This window comes from Telmatherina bonti (assembly GCF_933228915.1).
Source record: "Telmatherina bonti genome assembly, chromosome: 3".
Lineage (NCBI taxonomy): Eukaryota > Metazoa > Chordata > Actinopteri > Atheriniformes > Telmatherinidae > Telmatherina > Telmatherina bonti.
The window spans coordinates 22,066,519-22,084,455 of NC_136621.1; positions in this window are offsets into that span (position 1 = coordinate 22,066,519).

Consider the following 17,937-nt stretch of genomic DNA (forward strand, 5'->3'; position numbering starts at 1 on the left):
CTGGCATATTGGCAAAATGTGACTTCTTTACTCAACAATTACAAAAGTAAACACAGTGAACATGTGCTTTCAACTGAAGCTTGACGTATAATCAGAATGTCCAACACGTGTTGTGTTTCATCTTGTAAAGTGACCTTTAATATCAAGAAAGGCACCCACAAATAAAATGAATGATTATTAATATAATTAACAACTGACAGAAATGCTGGAAACTCAGTGATAAGAAACCTTTGTTGTATTCAAGGGGAAATTGTCATTTCCTTTCTTAGTTTAAGGCTGCTATTTATGTATACTATAATTGAACAGACAATTTTATATGTTTTATGAAAGTTAACAGGGATTTTATACTTGCAGTTAAACAAGCTGGATTTTAAATTTTAGAATTTACCTAGAAAACCCTTCTCTCTAGAGTGTTCTGTATGAAATCTGCACTGAAACTTTACTTATTTTCTTTTAATTCTTTCCATTTAATTTATGATTTCATTGTGAATTTTGTTGTCTTTTACCACCTTTAATGCTTTTATTGCACCATGAAGCTTTTAATGTTTTATGTAAAGCACGTTGAATTGTTTTGTACATGAAACACGCAATGTATCTAAATTTGGCCTGTTGTGCCAAGGAAATGTACTAATTAATCATTTCATACCTCGACAGTCATAACAACAACTACTGTTTGTAAAATTTGTAGTAACAACTTATCCTTGGTTCTCCTTTTTACCTCTGGATCTGATTGGGCTTTAAACGTCATATCCACTGGTGTCCATGGTTAATGGCCATTCATGAATGTGGCTGGGGTATACCTTGTGGACTCCTGGAGTACAATCTGGTAGGGCCTTACCACCACTGGTAGGCAGCAGTCCCAGTCTCATTGGGGCAGTTAGTAAGGATGCCTAGCTGGGTGGAAAGGGTCCTATTAAATCCCACCATCAGACCATCATTCAGTGGTTGAGATGGAATTGGTCTTCCTCACACCAAGACATTCGCACACCTCCTGGAAGACTATGGACTTAAAATCTGCCCCTGATCACGATGAAACTCATTTGGTCCCCAGAAGTGGCATTACATCTTAGTTAGTACCAGCGCACATCAGTTCTCCTGACTGGCAATACAGAATGGCCCAAAGATGTATACACCCACCACAGGTGCCCCATCTGGTAGTTTTGGATTGGGATTTGTGATCTTTGAGGAGGGACTTCTGTGCAATGCAAGAGTCACAATAGACAAACAGCTCCATGTCATGGTGGCATCGTGGCTCGTAGAGGCATCCTCACATATAACCCCAAAGTGCCCCACCCTAAATCAGTTATTTTGAATACCCAGTTTCTCACACTCCAGGAGTACAAGACCTGGCTGTCTCCCTGTGTGACCACTGTGATAACAGGACCTTGGTCCCTAAGTCTGGAGCTGACACCTTCAGCTGAACCCAGGTGAGGAGTGTTTATTGCTGCTGGAAATGTTGTGGATTGATCATTTTATAGTCAGTAAACACTGCTGTGCCAACACCCAGGGACCTTGGAGCAGTAGGCCATGGCCGTTTGCATAGCCTGCCCCTAAACTTCACAAACTCACTGAGACTGAGACAATTAAAGTTAAAGTAAACAAAATAAAAGATAGATGCATGGCTGGATGGATAGACATGTTTTTTTGTAAAATAAATGGACAAGTAAAATTATGGAAATTGATGAAGCACAGCTGGAGGACCCTAACAGTATGCTTTTAAGTGTTTTTATTAGTGTTTGGCAATGAAACAAGAACAACCACCCAGTGAGATTAAAAAAAAAAAAAAAACCCAAAACAAACAAGACAAATACTATGAAGCACTCAAGATAACAGTAGGTGCATAAAAGTAATTTTTATATCCAGCTGATAAGAGGTCAAATGGAGAAGGACTCAAAACTGGCGGCGTTTTTGGTTCGTAGTTTAATCTCCTTTTTTATTTATAATCAATATGTTTACTTTATAGGTCAAGAGCTGACAAAGTTTTGGCTTCATTGTCTCTCAAAAATGTTTAACACTTTTAATAAATATTCTACACGAAAGAGATTAGCATCCATCTTTCTTTTCTTCTTGAATTCAACGTAGAGAAATCTCAGAGTCAATGCTCGTGTTAGATAAACATCTTCTTGGAAGTGGGTCATCTGTGGTACTTCCAAGAAAGCCTTTCAATTCTAAAGTTGTATCATGCCCTGGAAATTTAAAAGCTGAACAAAACATCTATTCCTTAGAGAACAAAGTGGAAATGTTCACAGTGTGACAATTGATGAAAAGACAGCATATCAACACAATGACACCATAGTGCCTGTCAAGCACTGTAGTGTAAGGATGGTAATTTGACTTATTTTGTAACCACAGAAGCTGGGCCCTTTGTAGACCCCAAACTGGCCAAATAATTCCTCTGAAGCAAGGTATTTCATTTATTTTATTTCATAATCTAAACTCCTATGTAAAAGGATTAAAACGAGATAAATATACATGAAAACTACAAGTTAAGCATGTCACTTTAAAGAGCAACTGATCACTATAAATAAGTGAATTCATTGTTAAAATTATATATTTTGACAATCTATAAATGTTTATTATGAAAATAGCTATGTTTACCTATCTATAAACTGCTATACGTTATTTTCCGATTTGATAAGATAAATTTACTGTTGTACAACACCTAATTGGATACTTTTTTACTAGAACCTGTACTGTAATCTGTTTTGTATACAGGTCAGGTCTTTTTTTGTTCCTCAGGGGGGGAAAAAATGAAGATCCAGTCCTTGTGTTCAACAAGGGCTAATCCAAACTCCAGTCCTGGTGTCCTACAAGGTTGACCAGCGAGTCGAACTTTGATCTCCTCCACTCCATTCAGCAGATCGGGTAGTAGGATTGTGTTAGTCCAATTGACTGATACCATAAGAGAAACCTTGGATAAAACCCCTGACTTGACTTTTTCCCCTGACTATTGACTTGAACATTGCGTGGATACAAATTAAAAAGGAACAGATTTGGAAAAGCCAATTCAAAAGTAACATTCCTAAAAGAAGGACAATTTATTTTATTTTTATTTTATTATTTGATTTTTATTAGTTCATGGGCCCCAGGTATTGTGCACAACAATAAATTGTAAACTGTTTTACAATTTTGCAACTAAAATCTGCAGTTATACACTTATACCTGTGTCCAGTTGTTCATTACATCACTCCCAGCTCCTACGAACCTAGAATAGCAACGTCTCCATACCTTGAAGTAGGTTACACTAGATTTTCAGCTACAATATTAAAAGTAAATTAAGATGCAGAGTGTGTGCACATCCAGATCAGCATTTTTGCAGCTTGTGGAATGAAGTTGTTGATCAGTCTGGAGGTTCTGCATTTGAACTGCTCCTATCTGACAAATGCTTCCAGAGCATTACAGTGTATGGAGATGGTGTTATGAGTTCAGTGTTCAGTGCCCTGGTCTTGCAGTGGTTCTCTAAGGAGTGGGATGGCACATGAGTGAGAATCCACTCATGTATTGGTTGATGCCTGTCGGACTTCTCTTTAGTCAGACAGGGAACAACCGACCTCTATGCCACTGGAATTATGGTGAATGTTTTGAAGCATCTGGGAACAATGTCCAATGACATCTCTCTCAGTACACCAGACAGGTCTACAACACAGACTCTGGGCACATGTACTAGGATTTTTTCCACCTGTTGCTTTTTGTGGGTTGACCCTTGTTAAGTTCCACTTTCTGTCAGTGTAGCCAGGCTTTAGAATAATTTCTTTTCAAAGGTTAACAGAAACCTTCAAATAAATATTTTTGCAGTAGAGTCATCAAATGCATAACATGATTTTCACCCTGAAGAACCATTAGCACTACATTTCCCATGCTCCTCTGTGGAGTGCTGCCCAGTTAGTGAGCTCCGAAGTCTCAGGTGATTGAGCTCCACCTTCACTTCCAGTTTGCTCCTTCCTGATATGGAAAACGTGAATGGCTGGATCTTACTCGTCTGATTCGGAATTGATTACCATTCAATTCAATTCAACTTTATTTATATAGCGTCAAATCATGGCAATGCCATCTCAAGACGCTTTACAGACAGGAAAAAAAACATAATGAAAGCCAATTAATAATAGCCTATATAAGGAAACCAACAGATTGAGTTGGAGGCTCCAACTCAATCTTGCATCCTAAGCAAGCACACTGGTGACAGTGGGAAGGAAAAAAAATAAGAGAGAGAGATAAAGAGAGATAGAAAGAAGCTCAGTGTATCAGGAAATGTCCCTCATAGTCTGAACCTATAGCAGCATAACTAAGGGATGCTAACGATCCCTAACTATAGGACTTATCAAAAAGATAAGTCTTCAGCCTAGTCTTAAAGGTGGAGAGGGTGTCTGCTTCCCTAACACTAACTGGGAGCTTATTCCATAATAGAGGGGCCTGAGCCAAAAGCTCTGCCTCCCGCTCGGCTCTTTGAGACTCTAGGAGTCACAAGTAAGCCTGCAGTCTGGGAACCAAGTACTCTGCTTGGAACATAAGGAACTATGAGGTCTTTGAGATATAGTGGTGCTTGGTTGTGGAGAGCTTTATATGTGAGGAGAAGGATTTTAAATTCTATTCTAGATTCAACAGGCAGCCAATAGAGAGAGGCTAAAACTGGAGAAATATGATCTCTTGTTCTGGTTCTGGTCAGGACTCTGGCTGCAGAATTCTGGATCAGCTGAAGGCTTTTCAGGGCATATTTAGGACAGCCCAGTAATAGAGAGTTACAGTAATCTAGTGTAGCGTATTATCATTAACGTTAATCTGTGCCCAATGTCTGAGCGACAGTGGGTGTTTTTAATTATTTATTCGCTGTGTCCTTAGACAAACAGAGGATCCCGGGGCACCACCCAGCCCTAAATTTGTTATATGGTCAGGCAGGTAATACCATAATATGACAATGATATTTGTCTAATAACAGATAACCATCAGTCTCAGAATGCGCTTACTGTAAGTTCTCGTCAGAGGGAACAAATCACTTCTCAAAGATCGAACACGCTACCACGACTTCATAAAATATAGCACACTTTATTAAAACCACGCCAGTTAAAATCAACAGACACAAATTAAATTAATAATGTAAACCAGAAATAGCGGCGGCAAGCATCAAATAATAAATTAGCCAAGATGAGAGAGAGTATGAAAAAGCTCGAGCCGAGCCAACAGCAAAGATGTAAAAAAAAATTATTGATGGTAAAGTTATGTAAGCAGCTTACATAACTTAAACAACTAGGAAGGTTGGAAAGATGGCAAGTATAATGAAATTAACTTCTTTATATCCGGGTAGACTATCAGGAGGATACCACAGGGGGATGGTTTTAATAAGAGCAGCTTCTGCTTACTAAGACACCAGCTTGTGATTGGAGTCAGTGGAATAATGGATCTACCTCACTTCAGCGTCGGTGGTCGAGAACCCGAACTTTGGGTCTAGTGGGCAAGGATTCAGTGGTCGTCCTGATACTTCTCCAAAGGGGACCTCCGCAGAAGTCAGGAGCTCGCCTGTGTAGCACCTATTAAGAATTATTTCTGTTTGCTGCACTCAGTAATTTGCTTTCTTAGTGATGTGATTCACCAATGTTACCGCTAGGGGGCAGGGCAAGCAGTTCTGTGATAATTACCGAAGAAGAAGAAGAGAAGCGTGTGTGTGTGTGTGTGTGTGTGTGTGTGCGCTGTTGAACAAAATGGTGGTTGAAGCATGCGCCCGGTGCTGTCGCATCTAACGAGTGTGTAAAATGTTTAATCTTCGTTCGGTGAAAAATAAAGAACTTTATATACACCCAGAGCCGTTGGTCTGAGTGGTGTAACACCTGGAACCACCTGGTTCGACGTCTGAAGCTGGACCCAACTCTGATGAGAATCCACAGGTGCCGGCCAAGTCCTGGGATCGTTGGACAAGTAATGTGCGGGTCGTCCGTACATTATCTATCACAGTCTTGGGGAAGCCGGAGTGTGACTTGATGATGTCAGAAGCAAAAACATTGTTCGGCCCGAATTGGATGAGGTTTTCTGGTGTTAAGCAGTCGAGCAAGCGGGCTTATTGTAATAAAAAAAAAAACAAACGTGGCACCAGACGGACAAAAACAAGACTAAAGCAAACATCAAACGGAAACAAAAAAGAAAAAGTAAAACAAGTGAAGAAAAATGAAGAGAAAAGCAAGAGAAGAAAATCAAGACAGAAAAAGCAAGACCAGAGAATGAGCGAGCGAGTTCCAGGGAGACCCGCAGTTCAATTTGCCGGAGCTCTGGGGTGGACTTTAGGTTATCCAATCAGAGTGCAGGGGTCAGGACATGGGGTCTGAAAGTTTTGTCAAAATACTAAGTTCTTGGGGAATTAAACATAACATTTTTCCAACCTCAAAACATGTCTATTAAATCCATTTATAGATTAGCAGAAGTATGAATGATTCTTATTACAATGAACCTTAAAAACAGTTTGTTTGCTGCTGTCAATAAGGGAAAAGGTTTGTAAACAGGTGCAAGACATTTCAAATACATTTCATAGATGATTTTCACTTTCTACGGACCTGGTGGGTCAAGAAATAATGTCCACACAACAAGTTCTTACGTTGAATCAGAGTCGTTATTAACAACAGCATATAATGTTAATCCCTGTGTATTTAATCAACCTGAAATGCATATCTCAAGCTGTTCGAGGCTGTCTGCTCCATCCAAGGAATCACAGAAATTAACTAACTTGCTAACTTCTGTGGATTTCACATCTGAAAAAGGGTCAAAGTCTTGGATTAATTTAGAAAGGAAGGAGAGTCCATTTATCCAAGTGTGCTGAGAGTGCATCCAGGATTTTATACAGTTTTAAGAGTACAAGGCTTAAAGGTCCTGCTCTGGAATCTGGTCTTTGTGTGCTGTGGTTACAAAGGGACCTCCTGAGGTGACGGACAACAGGCTCTTACCTCAGGGTCCAACTTCAAAAGGGTGCCACAGTCTGTCTGTGTAAATATTTTCTACCAGGAACAAGATAAAACCAGCAGGGTTCCTAGTTTAACGTGGTAGTCTGTCTGCAGTATTGAGATGGATCTGAATTTTAGGGCTCTCATTGAGCTCTGTTTTGGAGATGTGTGGATGGACTTCCTTTTGAAGTAGAAAGTCATGAGTTCTTATCTGATTCGGGGGTTAGTTCAGCCTTGGGAGGTTGCTACACTAGTCTTGAAATAACACAAGCATGAACCAGTTTTTGTGCATTACTCTGAGACAGAATATCCCTAATTTTGGCTATATTACGTAAATGAAAGAAGGCTGTTTTAGTAACCTGCTTAATATGTGGGCCAAAGGACAGGTCAGAGTCAAATACAACTCCAAGGTTTCTCACTGTAGGACTGGAAGCTAAAGTAATGCCATCCAGGTTCATTACAAAACTGGAAAATGTAGCTCTGAGTTTTTCAGATCCAAGGAGTATTACTTCAGTCTTGTCTGAGTTTAAGAGGAGACAATTTGTAGTCATCCAAGTCTTTATGCCTATGAGGCAATTTTGTAGCCTATCGGGCTGATATGTTTCATTTGGCTTAAAGGATAAGTATATCTGAGTAACATCTGTATAACAATGAAAGTTTATTCCATTTTGTCTAATAATTTTGCAGAAAGGGAGCATATATAGTGTGAAGAGTATTGGTCCAAGTACAGAACCTTGAGGAACTCCATGACTTGTAGTTTGTGAGGAGGACCTGTCATTAACATGAACAAACTCAAAGTCTATGAGATAAATATGATTCAAACCAGCTTAACACTGTACCTGTAATTCCAAGCACCTGTTCTAGTCTCTGTAACAGAATGTTAGGATCGACTGTATCAAATGCAGCGCTAAGATCAAGCAAGATAAGTATGGACAGAAGTCCTTTGTCTGAGGCTATAAGAAGGTCATTAGTAACTTTCACCAATGTCGTCTCAGTGCTAGGATGAGCTCTAAATCCTGACTGAAACTCTTCAAATAAATTATTTCTGCTCAGATGGGCATGTAGCTGAGCTGTAACTATTTTCTCCAGAATGTTGGACATAAACGGGAGATTAGATATAGGTCTATAATTTGCTACCACCTCTGGATCTAGAGATTGCTTTTTAAATAAAGGCTTGATCACAGCAGTTTTAAATGATTGTGGTACATATTCTGTCACTAAAGACATATTAATAAGATTTAGTAGAGATGTATCAACTAAAGAGAAAATGTCCTGAAAGAGGCTTGTTAGGAGAGGGTCTAAGTACCAGGTGGACGGTTTAGATGAAGCTATTATTTTAGTTGATTCAGAGAGTTGGACAGGACAGAAACTATTTAGACACATATCAGATCCTGGTTCTAAGGATGCTTCGGAGACCACAACAAGCTCAACATTATAAGTAGAAGTAAGAATATTATGGATTTGATCACTAATAGTATCCATTTTATTCCTGAAAAAATACATGAAATCATCACAGCTAAGTGAGAAAGGAATACATGGTTCAACAGCACTCCGGCTCCTAGTAAGCCTGGCTACAGTGCTGAAAAGAAACCAAGGGTTGTTTTTGTTTTCCTTTATCAATGATGAATGATAAGCTGTTCTTGCCACACGTAAGGCTTTTTTGTATACAATTAATTTACCACAGGGTAAGAGACTTAAATACTCCCTAAAAACGGAATTTATTTGACTACTTAGGATGTTAAACATCTCATGACGTCTTTATTGTTGTGTTTACATCTCGTAGCGTAGTATGTACAGCAGATGACTGCCGCAGATCAGACGCGGTTCACATAGAGACCCACTCGTTGTCTCAAGGGTGAGTGAAACTGTTAGCCTACCTGTGAAACAAATAATTGTGCTTGTAAAGTATAATGAGTGACAACCTGCAATGCAGAAAAGCTTCTAAATGTGATAGTTGCCGGATACTCTACTATGGATGCTAATGTTGCTAAAATTAGCATAGCCACTGCTCTGACATGGGAACCTGGTGCTAAATATATAGCTTTGCCTTGGAAAAATGTAATTGTTTACAATAGTTTCATAAATTAATGTTTACTGAGTGTGTGATTTAAGACCAATTATGAAGTGGAATGATGATTATTGGTGATAATTCATGAGATTACAGAACGTGAATGTAATGAGTTCTTCTCTTCCTCTGGCTACCCCACAGGTCAGGTTTTTTGTTCCGCCCAATGACTTTTGTGAATCGGAACTGAGGTGCTTCTGACTGGATCTGCACCAGATATCACTGTCCTAAGTCCCAGAAGGATTCCCAGCATGAGCAGGGTGGTGAGCAAATCACACCATGAGCACAAGCATGGATACGTGATCTCAGTTCTCCTTCTTCACGGATTGTGTGGTAGGACTGACTTGCACTAATACTGACTTGCACTGATACTGACATCGGTGAGACATTGATTTGAAAAAGAATGGCCCAAACAAGTAAAAAGACTTAACTGGGAACTGGTTTTAGTTCCTTTCAGAAAGATAGAGAAGTTCATATTGTGTTCTATTGCTGTCAATATTGTTGTTTTTTTAAACAAGTGGCTACAACAAAACCAACCATTGTTGTCCGTGATCATTGTCATCAAACCAGTGGCTCTTACGAATTTGGGATCTTCTGTACCTGATCCACTTATTATCATAGATTATTCGCCTGTTACTCTATTTTTACACAGTAAAAAGGGTTACATAAGCTCTGGTAATGGTCAGAGTTGGCTTGACAAATGAAGAACCACTACTATGTCTAGCTGTTGAGATTCATGCTGCAAAGCATGCTAAGAAGTAGATGTTTCTGGCTGGGAAATGTTGTCAACCTCCTGCCTGGTCATGTTTTTCCTTCGCATATGGTTATGGTGCATTGTTAAAGGTTAACAGTAATAAACCTATAAGATGGCATTAGGATGTTTTGCAGGAGTAAATGCAGCATGAACAGCACTGAGAGTACAGAGTATATGGTCCAAATGGAGAGAACAGACTTACTGTAAGAACAAACTGAAACAGAAAACTTCTGGCGTCTGACAATCTTTGAAGCCAATCTAATTTGATGAGCAGCTTCCTCATTATAGACAAATAAAGTAGTTTCAGGCTCATTAGGTCTTTGGAATCTTCACCGGCAGACAATTTCAAAGGAAATGTGAATATGTGAGTGTGAAAAAAAAAATGTTTTGAAGTTCAACAGAAGTCTGTGACATAATTTTCTTCTAGTTTGTATTTATTTTCTATCCATGGTGATGTTTGCAACTTTTTCTTTAAAGGAAAAATTTTAAATTTGAAAGCAATGTGCTCTTTGATAGCAGTGGGCAGAGTTTGATTTTTTTTATTCTCCTCATTAATTATAATAATTTGTGTTATACACAATATGAAGTTAGAAAACTTGATTAGTCTCTTTTACAATAGTTTATTTTATGGATCCCACTTCTAAAGAATGGGCAACACCGCTAAAGCTGCCAAAGACATGCCAAAATCCCCAGCAAAAGTCTCCTGTATTCACTGTCATTTTGAGAAGCAACGGCTGTCAGGTGTGTCCCAGTCAAAGATGTATGACTGGTACCTGATTGGAACTTCACTGATGGACACACATTGAAATTAGATTCTTGAGCCACTTTGCTGACATCCCATATTTCTAGAATCTGAAGTCTAATGCCGTTCTCCAGAATTGCAGCACTCCACCACAAAGCCAGGCTTATCACAGAAGTACTTCAGGTAAGTGGAAAGGATGATAGGGTTTGCTGTGAATCCAGACTTCAACTCAGTTTTACACCTATGGGGACAGCTTGGGTTGATGGATTATTGAGGGAGAAAAAATAATGAACAAAATGCAAAGTGCCTTGCTTTTTGTACAGATTTTAGTTTTTGTCTTTAAGTCTTGTCTTTTTTGTCTTTTAGTCTTTTTTCTGTTTTAATCAGTCTCTAAGCACTTTACACATGTGACACAGAATATTTACCGTTAGCACCAATTCTTCCATTTCTGCTCAGGTTTATCATGCAAACTATTAGTTAGCAGGTTAGCTAGCCTTCTACTGTATTATGCAAGGCAAATATGTCTTGTTTTAAGAGAAGCCAAACAAAATATAGAAATCAATGTAAAAAAAAAAAAACTAGTCTATTTTTAGTTTTAGCATCATAGTTATATATAAAGTTATATATAACGTTATAGATAAACCACTTTGTGTGTGTGTGTGTGTGTGTATATATATATATATATATATATATATATATATATATATATATATATATATATATAGAGAGAGAGAGAGAGAGAGAGAGAGAGAGAGACAGAGAGAGAGAGAGAGAGTGAGAGATGTATATACATATCTATCTATCTATCTATCTATATATCTATCTATATATATATATATATATATATATATATATATATATATATATATATATATATATATATATATAGATATAGATATATACATATATATATATATAGTCAAGGGCACTCTGATGTGATGTATCAGGCCGATGTGATGTATCACCCCTGCAGACACCCTCAATCCGATACCACAACCCTTCTCACTTTCCAAACCTGATTGAGCTGTTGAGTAAACTTCACCAGGCTCAAATTAAGCCCCAAATTAAAGTCACAGTCAATGAGATCCATGAAGAGTTGCAGCAGCATCAGAGTTCAACTGCAACAATTGGAACAAAGGTGACAAAACCAGTGAGGTTGTGGGAAATGACTGCATATGAGAGATGCATTTATTGGGCCACAGTGACCAGATTAAAGTGACCCATCAACTTGCTTATTTCCAGGATTTCACTCTCCAGCTGTTGGACATGAGTATTAAGTGTGCATTTTGGCTTACTGGTGTTTGGAGAACTGCATCCAACAGTCTGTCCAGTTATAACTTTTCCTCATGTTAAAAATAATTGACAAAACACTTTGTCAACAGTTTGAAAGAACGCTGTAAAAGCTTTGAAAAATAGTTGGATTTGAGCACATTTGCCAAAGCCTAGATAGCATAAACAAGATGCCACATAAGCGTCAGCCACCTTCAGTGAAACCTTTGAGCAAAGCAGGGTTAAGGGTTTATTTTTCTCACTTCAAATAAGATATTTGTTACTTGTGACTCTTTAAAGCAAAAAAAAAAAAAATCTACAAAATCTTCCACAGATAGGACAGCTGCCACAGAAAACTCCCTTCAATGTGCATGGGCTTTTTTCTTCAATATCATGATACCATAAGGAAGAAAAGGGGTTTGTGAGAAAATGTCTTGGAAAACTTTTAAACTTTGACAGATTGATGTTAAAACTAAATATGATTTTAGGAGGACAGCTAAGCCTGATAACAGCATGGTGGCAGTAAAGCATGATTACTCTGATCCAAGTACTAACATAGTACAAAAAATAATGATGCTGGAAAAATGTTCATGCTCATCAAGTCTCACAGGGTAATGAATGAATGATGAGCCTAGTTTAGGCAAGATGACATCAAAAGGTCCAAAATCAATAAATTATAAAGGAAAAAGCTTGAGCAGCATTAAATTCTCACAAACTATTCATAGAGACTGATGACATGCCTTTTGAAACAGTTGTTACAAAATACAAGGTTCATTAACCAACATTTCTTTAAATGGATTTTTTAATCTAATCAATAAATCTATACTTCACACAGAAAATCATTGCCACTAATTGTTAGGCTCGATTAAGAAAAATGAATAATAATAATGAAAAATCTGTTCAGAATCTGTTCTACATCAGCCGACAGTGTCCCATGACACAAATTCCTCTGTGTTTGGTGCTCGCTGATAAGTGAGGAAATACTTCATTGTCTTGCTCACTAAAGCACCCTAGAAAACCAACACAGCAGGATGTGTTCTGTTGTACATACTTGTGGTTTATGTTTACAGCTGATATGAAACATCTTTGTTATTCTATCTTCAAATGTAGGTTTTATTTATTTATTTAAAATTGCAAGAGCATTGTAATTATAATGGCCAGTGTAATAAGAAGATACTGCTTTGCTGAGTCTCCAAAATCAGTGCCAATGCAGTCAGAATGGCTCCTATATGCAAAAGGATTATTCTGTACAGATATCACCAACATCAATATCTATTTCTGCTACTGAACTTGCAAATAACCACAAAGTAATGTGAACACAATTAACATAATGGGACTATAATTACATTTGAAGGAGCTAAAGAAGAAGCAGATACCCACAAATTTGCACAAATCTCTCTCTAATCTCATCACTTGAGATGGAAAGGATTCAAAGTAATTAGTCCATATCACAAGAAAGACAATTCCTTGAGGTGAGCAGAAGTCCAACCAACATTAAATCAAATTACTTCTTACACATAAAGTAAGGGATTAAGGCTATCAAATTAAAAAAGCAAATATATATAATTGCATCGTAAAATACCAGTGTGACATGGGTCATAGACATAATACCATCTAATCAACTCTTTGGTACACTTTAATGCATCTTCTTTTATGTAAATGTGTCCTATAAGGTGGATTCTCATTCACATATGGCTAGTTAAGTCTTAATATCCATGAGTGGATTTAATTAAATGGCGCACTTATTAAATAATAAACAACATAGCTTGGTCTTGCTGTTTATAAATCTGGGTGATTAGAGCAAAAGCACTGTGACTAATAAAGGATTACTGCAGTCCAGTTTCCGTGTCCGAAAGTGTACTTAAAAACATATCTTTAACTACAATGGAACAACTTTATTCAGACTTTTCTTAACCCTTGAACATCATTGTATAATGTAATAACAATGTGCATTTGAATAAATTAGCTTTCATGAGGGGGGATAAAGAAAAAAAAAAAAATTGACATGTAAAGAGAAATTTTGGTGTGATCCTAACTGCCACATAGAACGTTCATATCAAGATTTCTCAAAGGGTCTACATTACAACACAGCACAAGTCTATTTAATTAGGACCGCAGAGATTTCTCTTCTGCAAGACAATCAAAGGATCGATTCAGGACCTGGGGACAAGATGTGTAAAATGTGATGATGTACTGTAGTTCTACTATATGTGTGATAGTTTGAGCCTTAGCTGGGGGCGGGGGGGGGGGGGGTGGGGGGGTTCAAACAGAGGCCTTTCTATGTTGAGCTTGCATGTTCTCCCCCTGTATGCAGAGACCAAAAAAATACATTGACACTGCAGGTTTTAATGTTCAAATCCTATTTTCTTTTCATGGTCATTCATGTCCTACCTCAATGTGACCTTTAGCACACTTAAGTGTGAGTGGTATGTGGCCCTGAAGCAACATGTGTGCAGAGAAAAGTAGGATGTTGTGCAGTTTGTAGTGTTTAGGAAGTATATGTGGATGCTTCACATGTTTGTCACGTGGCAACCTCCGGCGGTTAAAAGTGAAGCCTATGCGGAAGTGCATAAAACTGCAGTTCCCCCTCCATTCGCTAGGGGCTGGCTGCAAAACAGAGCAAATCCCCATAGACTCCCATGTTAAAAAGGCCAACTTCACAGCAGAAATAAACATGTTTACAGCCTGGTTCAAAAATCCATTTTCGGTTTATAGGTCAGGTTTACCTTCATGACAACTGTGGGGGGAGTGAATTTTTTTCTAACTTTCCCATTTTAAAGTGATTTAATCTCGAATTTCGGCATATTTAGGGGCGTGTCCTTTTGATTGACAGGTACCAACCTCTGGCTTCAAGTATGAAGAACGTACAACAACCGTGGTTTTTAGCCGGTTAACAATGTGACCTAGCTTTAGCCCGCTTACCTCTGTTAGCTGGTTAGTTCCCGTTATCTCGGGGTTAGCTCGGTTAGCTTTTAGCTACAGAAAGCTCGGAGTTCGCTTGATGATGTTCACGGCTCCCCTCTCAGCTCCACCTCTGCCCATATTTGTATTTTCCGGGCGAGACGATGCGCATGACGCTGCCAACATGGCAACAGTAGGAACCGCCCACCGTGCTTCAATTCAGCTCTTCAGAAACCTATGGGTGACGTCACAGAGGCTCCGTCCATCTCTTTAAAACAGTCTATGGTCGGAACCAATAAAATTATGCCCAACTGATCGTTGAAATGATTCAATGTTGCTACATCCTTTAACTGGCTCAAAAATGTGACGTTTGTCTCACTTATTTGACATCAAAGTTGGATGAAATGCGGTATAACCATCCAGACTGAACTCAATTTGACGCATAACAATATGTATCTGATTTGATATCACATTTTAAACTGGACTGGGTTGGATTTTTTTTTTTTTTTTTTTTTTTTATTTTAGACCATTTGGTCTTTCATTATAACAGATAATATGAATTACATGAGTCACATATGAGCAAAAAGTGGGATTTGAGCTCCAGTGTGAACATAAGCTGTGATAAGCTTTGTAAGAGCACATTCCCCATTCCTCAGTTTCCGCTGTGTGTGACAATGATTGGATTTCCCTGCTTGACAATAAGCAAGACTAAAATAGAAGCTTAACCTCAAATGTTTTCCTTATCACCACCATCACTCTAATGTGCAAAATGGTTATTGTTGATATCAGCATACACAATGTTTCACTAGAGTAAGCTGAGGTTGCTGCTCTCTAACTTTAATATTTCTGTCTGCTCTCATGGGCTTAATCTCAGACATTCTTTCCAACACACAATGTTAGTTTCTGGCTCAATGGCCTCACTGAAAACCCTCCTCGTCCCTGTACGGGGCCTCCGTTTGTTTTTATTTGCCTCTAGATATTAACTGTGTTTGTTTCTGCTTTTCCAGGTGACAGACATCATAGCTCTAATTATTCTTCTTTTAAATTTGTTACAGTATACACAAATTATATTTTGATGTTAATTAACTGTTATTGTTCACAAAGACACAAACTTAATTAAAAACAATCTACTTTTGCCTGAAACCTAAATAAGTTTGGGTTGCAGTTCCTTTGTTTTTTTCTTTTTTTTAAAAAAAAAAGAAGAGCCCAGGTGTTGTCTCATCCAAAAGCATGTCTCTTACTTTGGATGGACAGTGTTGATAAATCTATTCAGATTCAGGTCATTTTTCAAGACAAAAAAGCACATGGTTCATTAGGTGTGTGTTCTTAATATCTACATTTATTCACACTGAGTTTGAGGGAGCTCAATGTTAAAATGAGTTTTTGACTTGGAGCTTGAAGTGTAAGTTCTCAATTGAGGATGCACTTTGATTCTCAATTCAACCAATAAACCAGGTACTAACTTGGTTTTGTTTGTTTATTTATCTGCTTTTCCCTTTTAGACCAACATAACTGTTATCTATGGTATCGCTGTGTGTGTATAAACATGTATAATTTTGACTTAAAATGTTTAATGAGTTTCTTTGGAAACACGAGGAAGAGGAGGAAAAAGAAACAAGTACAGATATATAACATGTTAAACCAAGTAAATGCCAAAAGTTGAGATGATATATTTTAGGAATGGACTGACAACATGTCAAGTGTGTACCTGCTTCTTGTGTGCTAATTACTGACATGGGCTATTCAGAATGTTATAAACTAAGTCTTTCTGTATTATTAAACTGCGATTTGAGCTCAGTTCTTAATTTTCATAAAAAGCTATAAACTGAACATTTCTCAGAGCATCTCATGTCTGGACAAAAGACTCAAAATTCTCAAGATTTGTATTCCTGTCAGTTTCCATTCCTGTGTCTTTTTATGTTATTTTCATGTTATTCCATATTGTCTTGAATTTATATTCTAATTACCTCATCTATTAATCTGCATCAGGCACTTTAAGCAAATGTTCGCTCTCTCTCCTTTGGCTCATTCTTCTCTATCTTTCTTTATCCTGTTTCTCAACCTTTTTTTCATGACTCAAGCATCAATAATTCAGTTTCCTGCAGAGACAAGTTCCTGGTGGACTGATTAAACATGAACAAGAGAGAAAGACTGAGAATGATTGCAGAGGTCTGAAGGAGAAGCAAGGAGTAAGAATACTAGTAACAGAGATGAATCAGTGTTTCAAACACACCGTATACAGATAGGGAATATGCACATAAGTGATAAACTGTTTGTTGTGTAAAGCATGGCTTGTGAACATGTGTCTCCTTGTATTTTACACCTCAAGTCAATCATTTTTCATTCAAACCCTCTGATCAAGTACATTTTACTCAAGTTTTACCATTCATGACTCTTTAGGAGACTATTCTGTCTAAGTATTTAGGTTTAAGAATAAATTAAACCTCAGATTTGCAATATGCAATTAAAATTAAGACTATTTTTAATCCAAAGCTTTTGGTAAGTGTGTGTCAGTTAGTGTAGTTCTGTAGTTTGCAAACCATTATCCCCACCACCAAGTGGGTGTAAGCAGCACAAGTCAACCATCTCTGATTTATGCAACCTTGCTAATGTACTGTTGTTAGGTGAAGGGAGAACTTCACATTAATAATGTCTCCTCTCTTCAAAGCTGCCTCCTCCTCTTCTTCTCATCCACCATGCAATCACCCATGAAGGAGCTTTTACCCTGAATCTTCTGTTGATTTAGTAGTTCTCAACAAGTTCCATAGTTGTTTCGTGGTTTTTATGAATTTATAACATTGAGTATTACAAGTTTTGTTTGTTTTTCCATTTCCTCAGACATAACAGTGATGCAATGTCACAAACAGACTCATCCGCACACGGAATCTGTTACAACAATGGCAACACTGAAGAACACATAGCTGCTTCATCCCTGTTGTAACTTTTGAGGATTAAAAACTTAAAAAAGAGCACCAAACTGCAATTTCTGTGGTATAAAAACACAGGACAGTAGATCAACAACATGAAAGCTTAACGTTAGAATCTATGTTTTTAACGACCTTAGCACCACAGCAGTATCAATGTTAGCTTGTTAGCTTGTAAACGTTAGCACGGACCCAGTGCATTTTTCTCTTAAGCAAAACTGGCACTTCACATGTAAGGTAACAGATACATCAAGACCCTGTTGTGACAGATGAACTGAATCTTGTATATCTTTACCAGCATTCTCATACTTTGCCTATATGTCTGTTGAATCTTCAGCAAGTCCTAAAACCATCACCATTGA